Consider the following 15,196-nt stretch of genomic DNA (forward strand, 5'->3'; position numbering starts at 1 on the left):
TAGAATGGGGACTGTTAGAGGGGTACCACTAGAATAAGTGGTGGGATTGGAGAGTAAGGTGAAGGCTGGATCACAAAAAAAGATGGCCCCTTTCATAAGGTGGCAGCCCTGGTCTCAGCGCCCCCACCCCAGCTGAGGTGGAAGGACTTGTTCATTTCTTCTTTCCCAACATTGACTAACTTAGTCACCTTCAGTTTTCATAATCTTCTCTCTGAAGCATTAAGGACCTTGGGCTAAATGTGTTCTAAGGCTATCACAGAGATTGGAAAAATTATTTTAGAAATTCTTTGATAAATAAAATTCTGGATAACCGAGGAGCTGGGTCACTTGGGTTCCACATGCATTTATGCTCTAGTAAAAAAACACCAGTATACTCTGATGAATTCAATAACAAAACTGGATCTTTCTGATGCCAGAGCTCAAAGAGCCAATTTTCCACTCATTATTGCATTAAGTTGTATAATACTTATAGAATTTCATCTTCTCTTCTCCCTTCTCTTCTTTTTGTCTTTACTTCTTGGAATAGACATGTTGGTGTTTAATCCAGAGTTACCTCTGCCACTTTCTGGAAATAGTCCTATTTCAGATGATTTACAAGGAACTGTTGATTTCACGGTTTGTAAAATTCTGAGATTTGCTTTACCTTATAAAGCCTGCCCATTTCCTGCAACTGCTCAAGTACTATTAGCACAAAGAAAGATTATTTTATACAAAATAATAAGACAAACTTTACTGGTCATAGGTCAGTGACAGGAAAAGTAGTAGCTTTTATGGGCTGGGGAAGTCCAGCCATGATTTTAGTTTTATTTTGTTTTAAAAAATGTGTTAAAACTGAGAACATATTTTGCCAGCTACCACCTCCCTTGCCTTTCTAAAACTCCATATGTTCTTTAGTGAGAAATTGAATCCAGCTTCATTCAAGTCTTTGCAAAATTTTAAAAGAGCTATTTTATGTGCAAGATTTCTAGGTCTTCAGAAATCAGACCTAAAGTCAATTGTTTGGACAAAGTTCAAACTTTATTTTCTTAAAACTTTGAAAAAAATATTTGGGTCAGATTCAAAAGTTCAATCTTTTTTCTACTGCAAGTTGAAAGTAGATTCACACACTGGTGAGGCATATTTACATGTTACTTATTTTCTAGTAGATTTTAGGAAGTCATAAATTTTGTTCATATTCAGTAGTCAATAAACATGTTTGCTTTGAACTAGCATCTGGGTGTTGTAGCTTTTGTGATTTCCTTTTCTCACAGGTGGAGTGGGTTCGTTTTCTTAGTTGGAGAATATACTGCTTTATGTAAGTCAAGGAACTTTGAGAGAAAATAACCAGTTGAAGGTTGTCAGAAGGATATGAGCCTCCTAAAATCTATTTACAATTTGCTAAATTGGGACGGAATCTGATTATCTCAGCATTTGTGTTTAAGTTAGGTTTCCTTTCAACAGTGTGAGGCACGTGTACTAAACTGGAGATTGGCAGGAAGTTGGTTTCTAATTACTTGCCTTCTCATTTCACTACCTGACTGTGTGACCCCATGAAGACATTTTTTTTTCTGTCCTTGGGCCTGAGCTTTCTCATCTGAAACAGAATGGGATGGACCATAGCAGTGTTTTCAAACGGGATTCTTCAGAGCCCTGTGGTTCCAAAAAGCAGTCTCCAGAGTTCCTTATCTTTTACAGGTTTTATATATGAAGATTTTGCAAAAACCTGCTTTAGATTAAAAGAATTCTGCTGCTGTGAAACAAAGATGGAACAACCCTCAACTCTAGTGTTTTATATTTTAATTTTTTTGTTTTATTTTAACTTATTTAACTTATTGAGTAATTACCGTGTCTCCTCATGGGTTTTACATGACCTAGAGGAAATGACATCTGATAGGAGCTGTGCAAATAGAAATTTGATTTTGCTTGTTGTCTCTGATCTGTTTGAGACAGACAGCTGCATTCTAAAAGTGATCTACAATGCAAGCACCTTGGAAAAACTGGGCGGCAATATCCCCTACAGCTGGATATGTACATCACCTAGGAACAGCAATTCTGTTCTTAAGTAAATGCTCAACACAACTGCATATATGTGTTTACCAAAAGGCATGCATAAGAGTTTTCATAACAGAACTACTTGTAATAACCCTCTACTGGAGACTACCTAAATATCCTTCAGCAGCAGAAGGGATAAATAAATTTGCGTTGCATTCTCACAGTGGAAAATTACTAAGAATGAGTATGATGGATCTATAGCTACACACAACAATGTAGATGAATCTCACAAACACAAAAGAACTCATAATCATATATTCATTTATAAGATACAAAAATAGGTAAAACTAATCTATGTTATGGCTACCAATGTGGGAGGAAATGGAAAAATGGGAATGTATCATGAGTGGAGGGTTCTGAGATGCAGATAACATAGTGTTTCTTGACTTGGATGCTGGAAATATGTGTATTCAATTTGTGAAAATGTATTAAGCTGTACACTTAGGACATGTGCACTTTTCTGTATGCAGATTATATTCATTAAAATGCTAAAAATTCCTCTAGATTGTCTTCTCAAATCTGCTTCCCAACATTAGCTAGTGCAAAAAAAAAAAAAAATATATATGTATCAGTTCTGGCAGTATTCTATTTTTATGTTATGGGTAAGACGGCATGTTTTAGACTTCAAGGCATTAAGTGGAAATAATACTGGGCTAAAGGGATTTACCTAATCATGCAAATATTACCTGTCTTCCTTGAACCTGTGGGTGTTGGTCACAGTACTTCTGCTAGTTGTAATTTGGAAGGTGTTGGTTGAAACTCTCTTACATCACTTGACAAACTTTTCTTTCTTTTTCTTATAGACTGCTTAAAACCCAACTCATAGAATCTTCTATTTCTCCTCATGGAGGATTAGCTGCTACAGGAATTCCTCTCTTTCCATAAACAACTATAACTGGGAAAAGTATATGAACTAATGATTTTCAGGCATTGGACAACAGGCAGTGCAGGATTGTGATTCTTAAGAGAAGTGAAATAGACATGGAAAGCCCTATGATTGCCCCAATGTACCCTTTGAAAGGGGAAACCAAATCAGGATCAGTGGCCTTACTATGTTGAGGAGACAGAGACTGGAGTTTAGGGATGCTGAGGCAGCTAGAATTTGAGGGACAGAGTACTGGAGAGGAGGGAGCTACAGGAAGAAAGAGAGAGAGAAAGAAAGAGAGCCTGAGATCTACAGGAGGTCCTTCTAGTCTTTGACTAAATACTAATATGTGCATGTGTGGAGGAAAATGCCTGAGACTAGGGAAAGAACCACTGAAAATCAATAGGCTAAAAAATTTCTGAAGCTCCCACAGGACTGAGAATAGTTTGTGTTTCCACAAGGCGTAGTTTATTATTCTAAGGAATTTGGTAGAGTCTTCAGAAAGGTCATATGTTGATGGTAGGGTTAAATTAGCCCCAGAGTAAGGATGTTTGGGATCTGCCATAGCAGAACTTGCATTGTATGGATTACACTTGCTCTTTAAGTTACTTAAGTGGGTGCTGTGGTAGGGTGAGTAAAGAGTCCCAAAGGTATCCATGTCCTGAACCTTGGAAACTATGAATGTTACCTTGTATCTAAAAAGGGACTTTGAAGGTGTGATTAGATTAAAAGTCTTGAGATGGAAAGATTATCCTGCATTATCTGGGTTATGCCCAAGAGGGAGATTTCACTACAGTAAAGGAAAAGGTAATGTACTGAGGGAAGCAGAGAGTGAAGTAATATGGCTACAAGCCAAGGAATTCTGGTAGCCACCAGAAGCTAGAAGAGGCCAGGAATGGACTTTCCTCTGGATTCTCTGGAAAGAACTAGACTTGCTGACACTTTGATGTTAGCCCCATAAGACTCTTTTTTTGTACTATGGTCTCCAGAATTGTAAGAGAATAAAGTTTCATTATTTTAGCCACAAAGTTTGTGGTGATTTGTTACAGCAGCAGTAGGAAACTATTACAGGGATGATACAAAATTCAACAGTCTTTGAAGAAATACAACAAAATCCAGCACTCAACAATGCAAAATTGCAATGTCTGGCATTTAATAAAAAAAATTACCAGGCATGCAAAGAAACAGAAATATATGACCCATAACCAGGGGAAAAAAAATCAATCAATAGAAAAAGACCCCTGCAATGAGAGAAATGATGGAATTAGCAAACAAGTTCATTAAAACATCTACTGTAAATCTTCTAAATATGCTTAAGGGTATAAAAATTTTAAGCTCTTGAATATAGTGAGGAGAGAAATGAAAAAGAGAAAAGAGACACAAACAGAACTTTTAGAAAAGAAAAACACAATATATCTAAAATAAAATATTCCCTAGATGGGATAAACAGATTAAATTAGCTATTTCAGAAGAAAGTTTGAATTCAAACATGTAGCAATAGAAACTAAGTTGATACATAATGAGATAAATGACTGCAGGGGATAAGCTTGAGTGAGCTGTGGGACAATATCAGGTGAATTAACATATGCATAATTGGAGTTTCAAAAGGAAGGGAGGTCAGAAAAATGATTTGCAGAAATAATGGCTGAACATCCAAATTTGATGAAAACTGTAAATGCATAGATCCAAGAAGCTCAAAAAGTCCCAAGCAGAAGAAGCATATTAAGAACCACACTGAGTTACATCAAAGCCAAAATACAGAAAGCCACTGAGAAAGAGAAGAATCTCAAAAGCCGAAAAAGAGAAAAGACATATGACATACACAGAAACAAAGATGAGAATGACAGAAGACTTCTTGGCAGAAACCACACAGTGCTGAAGAAAAAACTGTCAACCAGAATTCTATACCTGGTGATAGTATTTTTAAAAAATGAAGGCAAAGTAATGACTTTCTGACTAACAAAATCTGAGGAAATTTGTCACAAGCAGAACGGCAATAAGAAATTCTTCAGGTAGAAGGGAATTGAAAAATGAAATTTTTCAAAACGAAAATTGAAATTTGGATCTACAGAAAAAAATAAAGAGTGCCAGAAGTGTCAAATATGTGGATAAGTGTAAAAGATTTTTTATTGTTTTAAAATCTTAAAAAATATATACTTGTTAAGACAAACAAACAAAAAAAAAACACTAAAAGTAAACCAACTACCAACTGGAGCCACTTGAGCATGTGTTATGAACACGTATCAGCAGGAGAGTTTTTCAGCTACCTTGGTTTGGGTGGATCAAACTCAGTCAGTATGAAGTTGCCCTGTGAGTTGCAAGGGAGGAAAATTAGCTCCTGTGCTTCTTAGATGCTGTGGTTGTAAATGCCACACAATAGAGCCCTCAGGTCCAGAAACATCTGAGCTGGGCTCCTCATGAAAAAGCTGCTGTTTGACTACAGTCAACAACAAATTACTGTGTAACTTCAAGCCACTAGTTGAGAGGGTGCTCAGTGTTCCCAACACAAAGAGGTGACAAATGTTCGAGGTGATGGATATCTAAACCCCCTGGTATGATCCTTTCTTTGTACTCCATAAATATACACATCATGGGTCAATTAAGAAAAAATAAATTAAAAAGAAAAAAACGTCAGAGGCAGAAGTAGATTAAAGGTTACCAAAAACTGGGAGAAAGGAATAATACGCTATGGTTTAATGAGGGCGAGTTTATGTTTCAGATGATGAAAATGTTTTGGAAATCGAAGGAAGTAGTGGTTACACAGCATTGTGAATATAATTAACTCCATGCAACTATATGTTTAAAAATGCTTAAAATGGCAATCTTTATATTATATATATTTTACCACAATTAAAAAACGAACACACAAAACCCCACAAAAACATGTTCCCAGCTGGGCCCTTTGCTGTCTTTAAGAATTTGATATCTCATTAGGGGCAGTCTCTCCGCAGCCAGAAAGAATTTTTAAGATGTCAAAACATCATAATATACAGAAAATGAAAAAAATATTTATAACAAAAGTTCTTATCACTCTAGGATTTTATCCTTGAAAATATTTTTTTTCCAATTATAGAAACATAAATTTGAAGCTGTAGTGAATGTATTTCCCCTGCTGCATTGTATTACATTTTATTAACGGACCAGAAATTGTCATTTATTCTTGAGCTGATAAATATTGGGTTATTTTTACTTACGTTCTGTGGCTTGTAGTTCCACATTGAATGGATCTGTACGTGTATACTGGAGAACAATTACTTGCGTTTGTTAGAGGATATATTAAAAACTGAGGAATTACTAGGGAAAAAAAGCTGCTATGATTGTTCCAATGATGGCTAGCTTTCTGCACAAATGGTGGCTAGCACCCTATCTTTGGCAGGCAGAGAGGTGGGCATCAGACTGAGAAAACAGAATAAGAAGTGGTGCCCTGGTGAAGATTAGACCAGGGTCTGAAATGAAGTCACCAAGAATCACACACAGTCCAGGCAGATAGGAGCTGATGAGAGAATAGGTTTAAAACGGATGTTAAATATAGGGCTTGGAGTGACTTCAGTTCAGAAAAGTAGGTAGCTATGGAGACTTTTTATTTGGTTCCTATGGTTGCAACTCAGTGTCCAGATAATTTAGAAGCATACCTTCAATTCTGGAAAATGCAAACTAGTTTATGGATGATAGGTGATGGAAAGCAGATCAGTGGTTTCCTGGGGGTACTGGTGGATGGGCAGGGAAGATTTGGAGGAGGCATTTCAAAGGAGCATGAGGAAACTAAATGTGGGGGGAAATGGATATGTTCATTATTTTGAGTGTGGTGATTGTTTCACAGATATATATATACACACACACACACATATGTATGTCAAAACTTATCAAGTTGTATGATTTAAACATATACAGTTTATTGCATGTTAATTATATCTCAGTAAAGTTGTTTACTTTCTTATCCTACTTAGTTAAGTAAATACCATTACATCACAGAGATGGTTGTTTATGCTTTCAACTTAGTGCAAAGCCTCCTCTTCTGTAGTTAGACTTGGTATCCTATTGAAAGTTGCAAGCATTTGAGATGATTTAACTGACATAGAGGCAATCAGTAATTCAATTTAGGAATGCCGGCAAGTTTCAAATGGTGGGGGGAAGTTTGGTTTTAGATGTTCTCAGGGGGAGAGGTAGCTTCTCTTGTCAATTTTCTGCTCACAACCGTGTGGGCACTCACGTTGTCATGTTTCCAGCATCTAGCTAGCTAGATCTCACCTCCCAGTCTCTATCCTTTGTTGTCCTAAAATGAACACATGCAAACCACATGCAAATGAAAGATATTCACACATTAGTTATTTTCCAGTTAAAATGGAGCTGTTTAATTTTTGACAAGACTATTGCAGTGATACAATTTTTCAGAGTTGAATTTAAAATGTATTTGCCAGAATAATATCTTATTATTGAAGCATTCATTCAAGCAAGGATGAGATTTTTCTTTTCTTTTTAATCAATATTACTTGGTGCTTTCAGAATGTGAAGCATTGGAAAAGGCAGGGTCTTTTAAATCAGATAGATCACAGTTAAAATCTTTCACAGATGAACTCTGTAACAGTGGGTAAGTTGCTTAAATTTTCTGCCCTTCAGTTTCCTTAAGTGTGAAGTGGAGATAATACCTTTCTTGCAGTTTTTTTTTTTTTTTTGTGTGTGTGTGTGTGTGTGTGTGAGGATTTGCAAAGTGCCTAACATAATGCCTGAATGAAACTCACAATGCCTGAATGACCCTTAGTTTGCAAACACAAGCAGATTTTATGCCTTTTTGAAATCACTTTTTAATGATAAAATCAGGACCAGGAATTTTGATTCCTGTTTCTCTTCCTGACCCTCCTCTCATTTCTATATTCATACCTACTACAATTCTTGATCCTTTCTCACTTGACAAGTGAGAAATCAGTTTTAGCTTTCTTGAAGTTAGTCCTTTCATGGTGAATTCTCCTCCTGTCCCCCTCCTCTACCCAGGTCTCATTTCCTTTGTTTCCAAGCCAAGACAAAAATGTTGGCTAGGAGAAGTATTTATTGGGTGCCAGTTAGACAAATATAAGAATCTGATTGAATACTCTCCCATGACTATTGCTTGAAATGAAACACGGAGTTGCCATGGATACTGGTTGCTTGGCCTCTGCTCCAACACATTAGAGCCTTTTTAGTTCAACAGTGTGCAAACCACAGATGTTGCCATGCATTGTATTCATAATCAGCTTGGATCTCCTAGCAGGGAAATATCTTGGATATGTTTTAGCAGAGAGGGATCCAAATTCTCAGTAGGAAAACAGAATGCCCTGTGCCATGCATCGTGTGTCCAGGTATAGGCAGTAACCTCTACAGACACAATCTTTACCTTTCTGTCGGCTTCATTTGATCTAGTTAGACTACTCCTCTTCTGATATTTATTAGGAATAGAATCTCTACTCTGTATTTTGTAAAATATCACGGGGGCATCTGCTAGGAAAATTGCACACAGCTTTGGGTATGGGACTTAAAACAAGGCATAATCGAAGGAGAAAGAATATACAAGAAAATCCCAGGTTCCATCTCAGAGCTGGAATAGAGTCACAGCAGAGAAATCCTAGGTTGACACAAAAAGTCCTGGCTCTGTCATTGATTAACTGTGTGTCCTTGGGCAAGTTAAACAATGTAAGTCCTGGATTCCTTATTCCTCTGGCTCTTCCACTTGTAAGGACCCTTGAGATTACATAGGACCCATCTGGATAATCCAAGGTAATCTCTTTGATTTAAAGCCAGTTGATTAACAACCTTAATTCCATCTACACTCATACTTCCTCTTTATCATGTAACATACTCACATGTTCCAGAGATCCAAAGGTGTATGTGAACATCTTTTGGAGGTGGGCATTGTTCTGCAAAACAATCATTCAAAAGAAATTTTGCTTTTTTAATTTCCCATAAATGTCTATATCTTGTTTGTGAATTTCTTTTCCCCTATCAACAAAAGAGGAAATTCTAACTGTCTGTTTTATGTTTCCTCAACCTCTTTTGATAAATGTTTAGTTGAATTCCCATCCAGAGCTGTTTTTCTTCCTTCAGAGACTTACTCCTTTCCCTTCTCCCTCTCAAGTTGGTATCTGGGCATTTAAAAAGTTAGGTGACTTCATGATGGCGTGGGTGTGAGAACTACTCTATGCCTCTCAAAGAGACAGAGCTAATAGAGGCTGGGGAGCCCTCTTTCCCAACCTCTCTCTGCACAAATACTCAATACTATCTTTACTCTGTCAAGGCTGCCTAGACTTATTAAAACTGAGAAATATTCTTCTTTCTTCTAATGTACATGGTGTGTTGAAACAATTTTATATTATTCAGCATCACATTGTTAAAAATGCTTCCCCAAAATAATATGCTCTTATCAGCAAGACGTTGTACCCAGAAGTATTTTGTGCAAGAAATATTTCCCTGGTGCACTGTCATCCAGGTAGAGTGTGATACCCAGAGTCTATGATGACGGTCTTGTTGCCCTAAGCTTTCTCTAAACCACTGGATATTTCATGGCTAAAACCATGATATAATTCTCTATCTTATTGCTGCAGTAAACAATTAGGCCAATAAAATTCCTAACTGAACAGTGTTTACAAGAGAAACTGCTTATTTTCCTAAAGAAGTATTTGTGGTTATTACAAAGATAAGAGCTATCTAGTTCACTCACAGAAGTCAAGTGATCACAAACCTGCTGGAAACAACATAATCCAAACATCAACTCTTTCCCCAAATTTCTGGTTGTCAAGAATAAGTATAAGTAAGGGAGTTGCCTCACTAGCACCATGAACCATTCTCAAGTGATTTTTCTTCCCTGTCGAGCTGCCTTACTGTAAACAGTACATCATTTACTGTTAGCCACAGGCAGAGCTCATCGTCAGAGGAGAGGTGAACACAAATGCGATTTGTGAGCCAGCCCTGGGTGAAACATGTGATGAGCGAAGTTTTGTGATTTGTGACTCAGGCTCTCCTATTCTGACCAACTGCAATGAAGAGACAAGGGTATGATTTTTAAGAAGCACATTTAATTGTTGATTTTAGACCTGGGACAGAATGGCGTTGCTGAGGTGGAAGTGGACGAAGAGGATGGAAACTACCCCTCCTGAACCCTAATAGTGTGATGCTCTAGATTCTTTCACAAATAAGCTTTATTCATGCTCCCTACTGTGATGCTAATAATACATTGTGGACGTGGAAATAGTAACTGGTTCTTTCTGTTTTTCAAACTCCCCACATTCAGTCTATTGCAAATTCTAATGATTCTTGTACATTTCTAATTTTACCACTAGAATCCAAGCCACCCTGAACTCTCACCTGGCCACTTGTATCTATTATTCTAATGGCTGTCTCTCCCTCTGCTTTTATTCCTTGCACTTTCAATTTATTTACACATATTTGAAAACATGAGTTATATCATGTCATACCCCTGATTAAATGCCTGCAGTGTTGTTTCAAAGAACCTAGAATAAAATATCATATCAGTCAGGATGAGTTAAGTTCTTAAAAAAAAAAATAATTGTTTATCTTCCTCACATTGAGGGTCTGTGTGGGAGTGCTGGTCATCCTTGGACCTCAGGGACCTCAGCGGGTGGAGGTTCCATTCTGGCCTGGGCTGTTAGGATCACTGAGGCACACACATGAGGTGACGCCCACGCTGGCTCTTTAGAAACCTCTGCTGGAAAGTGACCTATTTCTGTGGCTTCTCGATTTGTATTGTTCAAGGCAAGTAACATGGCCTCACTTGCATTCAGCTGGGTAGAGAGCATCTATCATCCCATATTTCTCCCAATAAGAAAGCCAAAAAATTGTCAACAATCTCAATGACCACTTCAGATAAAACCTTTATCATGGTTGACAAGATTTTGTTTGATTTGGCGCTCTCCACGTTCTGAATTTCATCTCTTTTCATCATCTTTGTTGTGATGATGGGTCGAAACATTTGCACAGGCTGTTCCCTCTATCTGAAATGCTCTTCCCTGTGGCTCTTAACTTGACTGGCTCCTGCTGCTCATCAAAATCTCAGTCAAAATGCTATATTTTTAGATGATCCAAACTTAACAGAGCTTTTCTTCCTTGTCTAAATTCTTACCATTGTGTCATTTTTGTTTGTTTTCTTTCTTCATTTTTATTTTTAAATTTTACTTTTTTAGCAGGATGGCCTTTTGGAATTCCTCCAATCTCATGCTCTTTTATTAGCTTGTTTACTCATTCATTCATTTATTTGTTTCAGTTTCTGGGGATGCAAAGACATATGACATTATGTGTACTCTTAAAGAACTCGCAGTGTGGAGGAGAGACAGACATAACCATCATTACGACCTAGTAAAATAAATATTAACTATAATCATGCAAAAAGATGCTTAACATCATTTTTCCTTAGGTAAATGCAAATCAAAATCACATGAGATATTATTTCACACCCACTAGGATGACTATAACGAAAAAGAATGTATAACAAGTGTTGGAGAGAATGTGGAGGAATTGGGATCCACATACATGGCTTGTGGGAATGGAAAATGGTGCAGCCAGTTTGGAAGACAGTTTGCAGTACCTCAAAAAGTTAAATATAAAATTGCCATGTGATCCAGCAATTCCACTCATAGGACTATATCTAAGGGAAACAAAAACATAAATCCACACAAAAACTTGTACATGAATTTTCATAGGAGGATTATTCGTAGTAGCCAAAAGGTGGAAACAAGCTAAAAGTCTGTCAGCTGATGAATGGATAAGCAAAATGTGGAAATCCATTAAATGGAATGTTATTCAATCATGAAAAGAAACGAAATGCTGACACATGCTGTGGCATGGGTGAACCTTGAAATTTTAATGTTAAATGAGAGAAGCAAGATATAAAAGGTCATATATTGTATAATTCCATTGATATGAAATGTCCTGAAAAGGCAAATGCATAAAAACAGAAAATAGATCAGTGGTTACCAGGAATTGGGGTTAGGAAGGGATAGGGAGGGATTGCTAATGGGAACAGGGCTTCTTTTTAGTGTGATGATAATGTTCTGGAATTTGATGGTGGTGACAGTTGTACAAATACTAAAAACCACTGAGGTGTACACTTTAAAAGGGTGAATCTTTTTTTTTTTATAGAATAGAATGTAAAATTTGCATGCCTTTTTTTTTTCTAAAGAAAATGTAATTTTATTAATATTATTTTTTACATTCTAGGATGTTGTTACAAAGCAGTTGGGAGGGAGGGGAAGAGGGGAAAAGGGAAGGAAGTGGAATGGAAGAAGGTGGAAGGATGGGGGATGGGATTGAGGCCTGTGGCACCCCCCTCATTCCCACAGGGGGGACTGGGGGGTTTACGGCAGTGGTTTGGTCATTGCTAGGCTGGGTGCAGATGTCAAGGGGTGTAGTGAAAGCCCTTGTCCCCCACTGTTCCAGCGCAGGAACCTAGGACCCTTCTTGCTGCGGCTTGGTGGTCATCGCTGGGCTGGTTGCACATGTCGGTGGGGCATGGCTGAGGCCCTTGGCCCCCCACTGAAGCTCTCCTGAGCTGGGGTACTTCCTGTGGCAGCTTGGTGGTCACCGCTGGGCTGGCTGTGGGTGTCAGCCGGGGGGCATGGCCGAGACCCTTGGCTCTCCACTGCCCCAGCTCAGGAGAGCCTGGGGTGCTTCCTGCGTCAGCTTGGAGGTTAGCACTGAGCTGGCTGCATGTGTCGGGGGGTGTGGCTGAGGGCCTTTTTGGCTTGGTAGCCCAGGGGACTTCTGGTCCTTCTAGGTGTTATAGGTGTTCTTTGGTGAAATGAGATCTTTACTAGTTAATATGAAACTTTGTCTCTGGTTGCAGGTACTTTGTTTTTTCTTTCATTTCTGTGTTGGATTATTTGAAATTCCCACCATTTAAACTCTGCACTGGAACTAATTTGTTGTCCTTTGCTTACTTCTAAAATGGGGGAACTTCCTGTGGGGACCAGTACTTGAGCTCTGTGGTTCAGCTAAATTGCTGTTTTGCTGCTGATTCCCTAGGGAAGGCTTTTTGTGCAGCTCAGGTTTTAATGGTTGACTTTATAGGTACTTCTGGCTCTCAAGAGATCCAGTGAACATAGGTTGTGTAGAAACTCTGGTCTGGGCCTGGGTCTTTTCATCAAACTGCACCCCCTGCAATTCTGTGTTTCTGACCAGTCTCCTCTGATTGGAGTGCAGATCAGCTGTCCTTGATGTTCCCTAATGCTCCGCTGGTGGGCCCGTCTCCCCAACCGTCTGTGCTGCAAACAGTCCCCATGGGATAGGCCATGTGCTGGTCCCTTGAGAAGACTCCTTTGAGTGTCTCCTTCTTTTCAGTTGTGGATCCTTGCTCCTATGTGGGTCCATGGGAACCCTGTTAGTGGTCTTACTGGCTTGGGGGTCACCAAGGCCCTCTTCTCCCCTGCTGCCTCCAAGCAACTCCATCCAAAGGGCACAGCTACGGCTTTTGCCGGCTCCTGCTCTGTGCTCTGTGTGCCCAGAAGCTCCAGCCTGGATGTGGCTGGGGCGCGAGATGGTCTGAGTGGTTTTTTCTTTCTCTCATCGTGGCTTCTCCCACCTTCAGGCACTCCATAGGTCTCTCCTCCTCTTCCCCTGAACTGTAGCGGCCCAAGCGTGGCTGTTGTTGCTTTTTTATAGTTGTAAAATGGTTGATTTGTGGGAGACAGTGACAATGGGGTCTGTCTATTCCACCATCTTGACTGGACACCTGAGTATTTTTTTAAAAGCATTTCCAAGCATTTACTGTATGCTTGGAAATTACAAATATCAAATCAAACAGTGTAAAAACGTGCCCTCCTTCTGTGTCCTTTCGTCAAAAGGACGTGAAAACATCATGATGCTTCAACATTTGTGTTACATATAGGAGTAACATAAAGAAAGGTCCATTCAACAAATTTGTGAATTAAAGCCAGAAGATGCTTACTTAAAATTTTAACCCCCCCCATATCTAATAGCCCAAACCAAAATTAACTTGCAATACTGAAAATGGAATTTTTTTCCGATCTAAACATGAAAAGGTAATAATTACTCTATATTGACATTCAGGCTAAGTCTTTTCCTTATAAGGTGTTTGACATAAATACCTTTTATGATATCACCTTTGGCAGTGTTTGAATTAGTCTGGTGGGTTTTTGTGTTCATGTTTTTTACTTTCTCAGATTGTCATGAGGTTCTGTGCTGCCTGTCACCAACCTCAACCCCTCCCATGCTCCCCTTTTTGCGCTAGGCTCCAGCTACGTGGTCTTCTTTCTGTTCCTCTGACCTCCTGGCAGGTCCCCTGGGCAAAACTTTTCAGAAGATTTTGCCTCCAGGCCCCCTGTGACAGGCAACTTCTTGTTTTTCCAGACCTGGTTCTAATGTCACCTTCTCAGTGAGGTCTTCGCCAACAATGCAAAGGAACCGTTGGCTGCCCTTACCCCTCTCTCCTTGTCTCAAAACCCTGCTTTTTTTTCTCTTTCTTTCTTTATCACCATCTGCAATGATCTTGCTCATTAGCTCATGTATTGATTTCCATCTGCTCCCAACAGAATAATGGGGGAGGGCAGAGGCTTTGCCTTTCTTGATTACTCCTGTATCTCCAGAATCTTGAACTCCACCCAGCATTTCAAATATTTGTGGATGAAATTATTAAATAGGTACCATTAAAAGCATGTCAGATAGACATGGGGTTCAGTCCCCTACTCTACCACTTACTTGAGGTGAGACCTTCACCTTCAGCCAATAACTCTACCTCTCTGTGACTCAATTTCCTATATTTAAAATGAACACAAGAAAGTGCTATTGTGCAATTTAAAAGGAATAGTGACTATCACGTGCTAGGTAGTGCACCTAGCAATTAGCGAGCCTTCAGCAAATGTTATCTGTATGGGAAATGGTATTTTATTGTTATGTCATTTCCTGATAACTATTATCCTTGATGAACGGGACATCTTTTTCAGCTTTATAAATGGCTGTAGATTGTGTCTCATATATAATTTTGCCACATGTCCATCTGGGGGCTTAAAATCATGATTATAAAGTTATCTTTTTATCTTTTATTTTTTTTTACTTTTTAAAATTTATTTTATTTTGTATTTTATTAATATGATTTTTTACATTCTGTGATGTTGTTACAGAGCAGTTGGGAGGGAGAGGGAGAGGGGAAAGGGGAAGGAAATGAGATGGAAAAAGGAGGAAGGGGCAGGGGCAGGATTGAGGCTTGTGGCACCCCACATTCCCACAGGGGAGACCGGGGGGGCTTCCAGCGGTGGCTTGGTCATTGCCAGGCTGGGTGCAGATGTTAGGGGGGTGTGGTGA

The sequence above is a fragment of the Cynocephalus volans genome, chromosome 9, assembly GCF_027409185.1.
Source record: "Cynocephalus volans isolate mCynVol1 chromosome 9, mCynVol1.pri, whole genome shotgun sequence".
Taxonomy (NCBI): domain Eukaryota; kingdom Metazoa; phylum Chordata; class Mammalia; order Dermoptera; family Cynocephalidae; genus Cynocephalus; species Cynocephalus volans.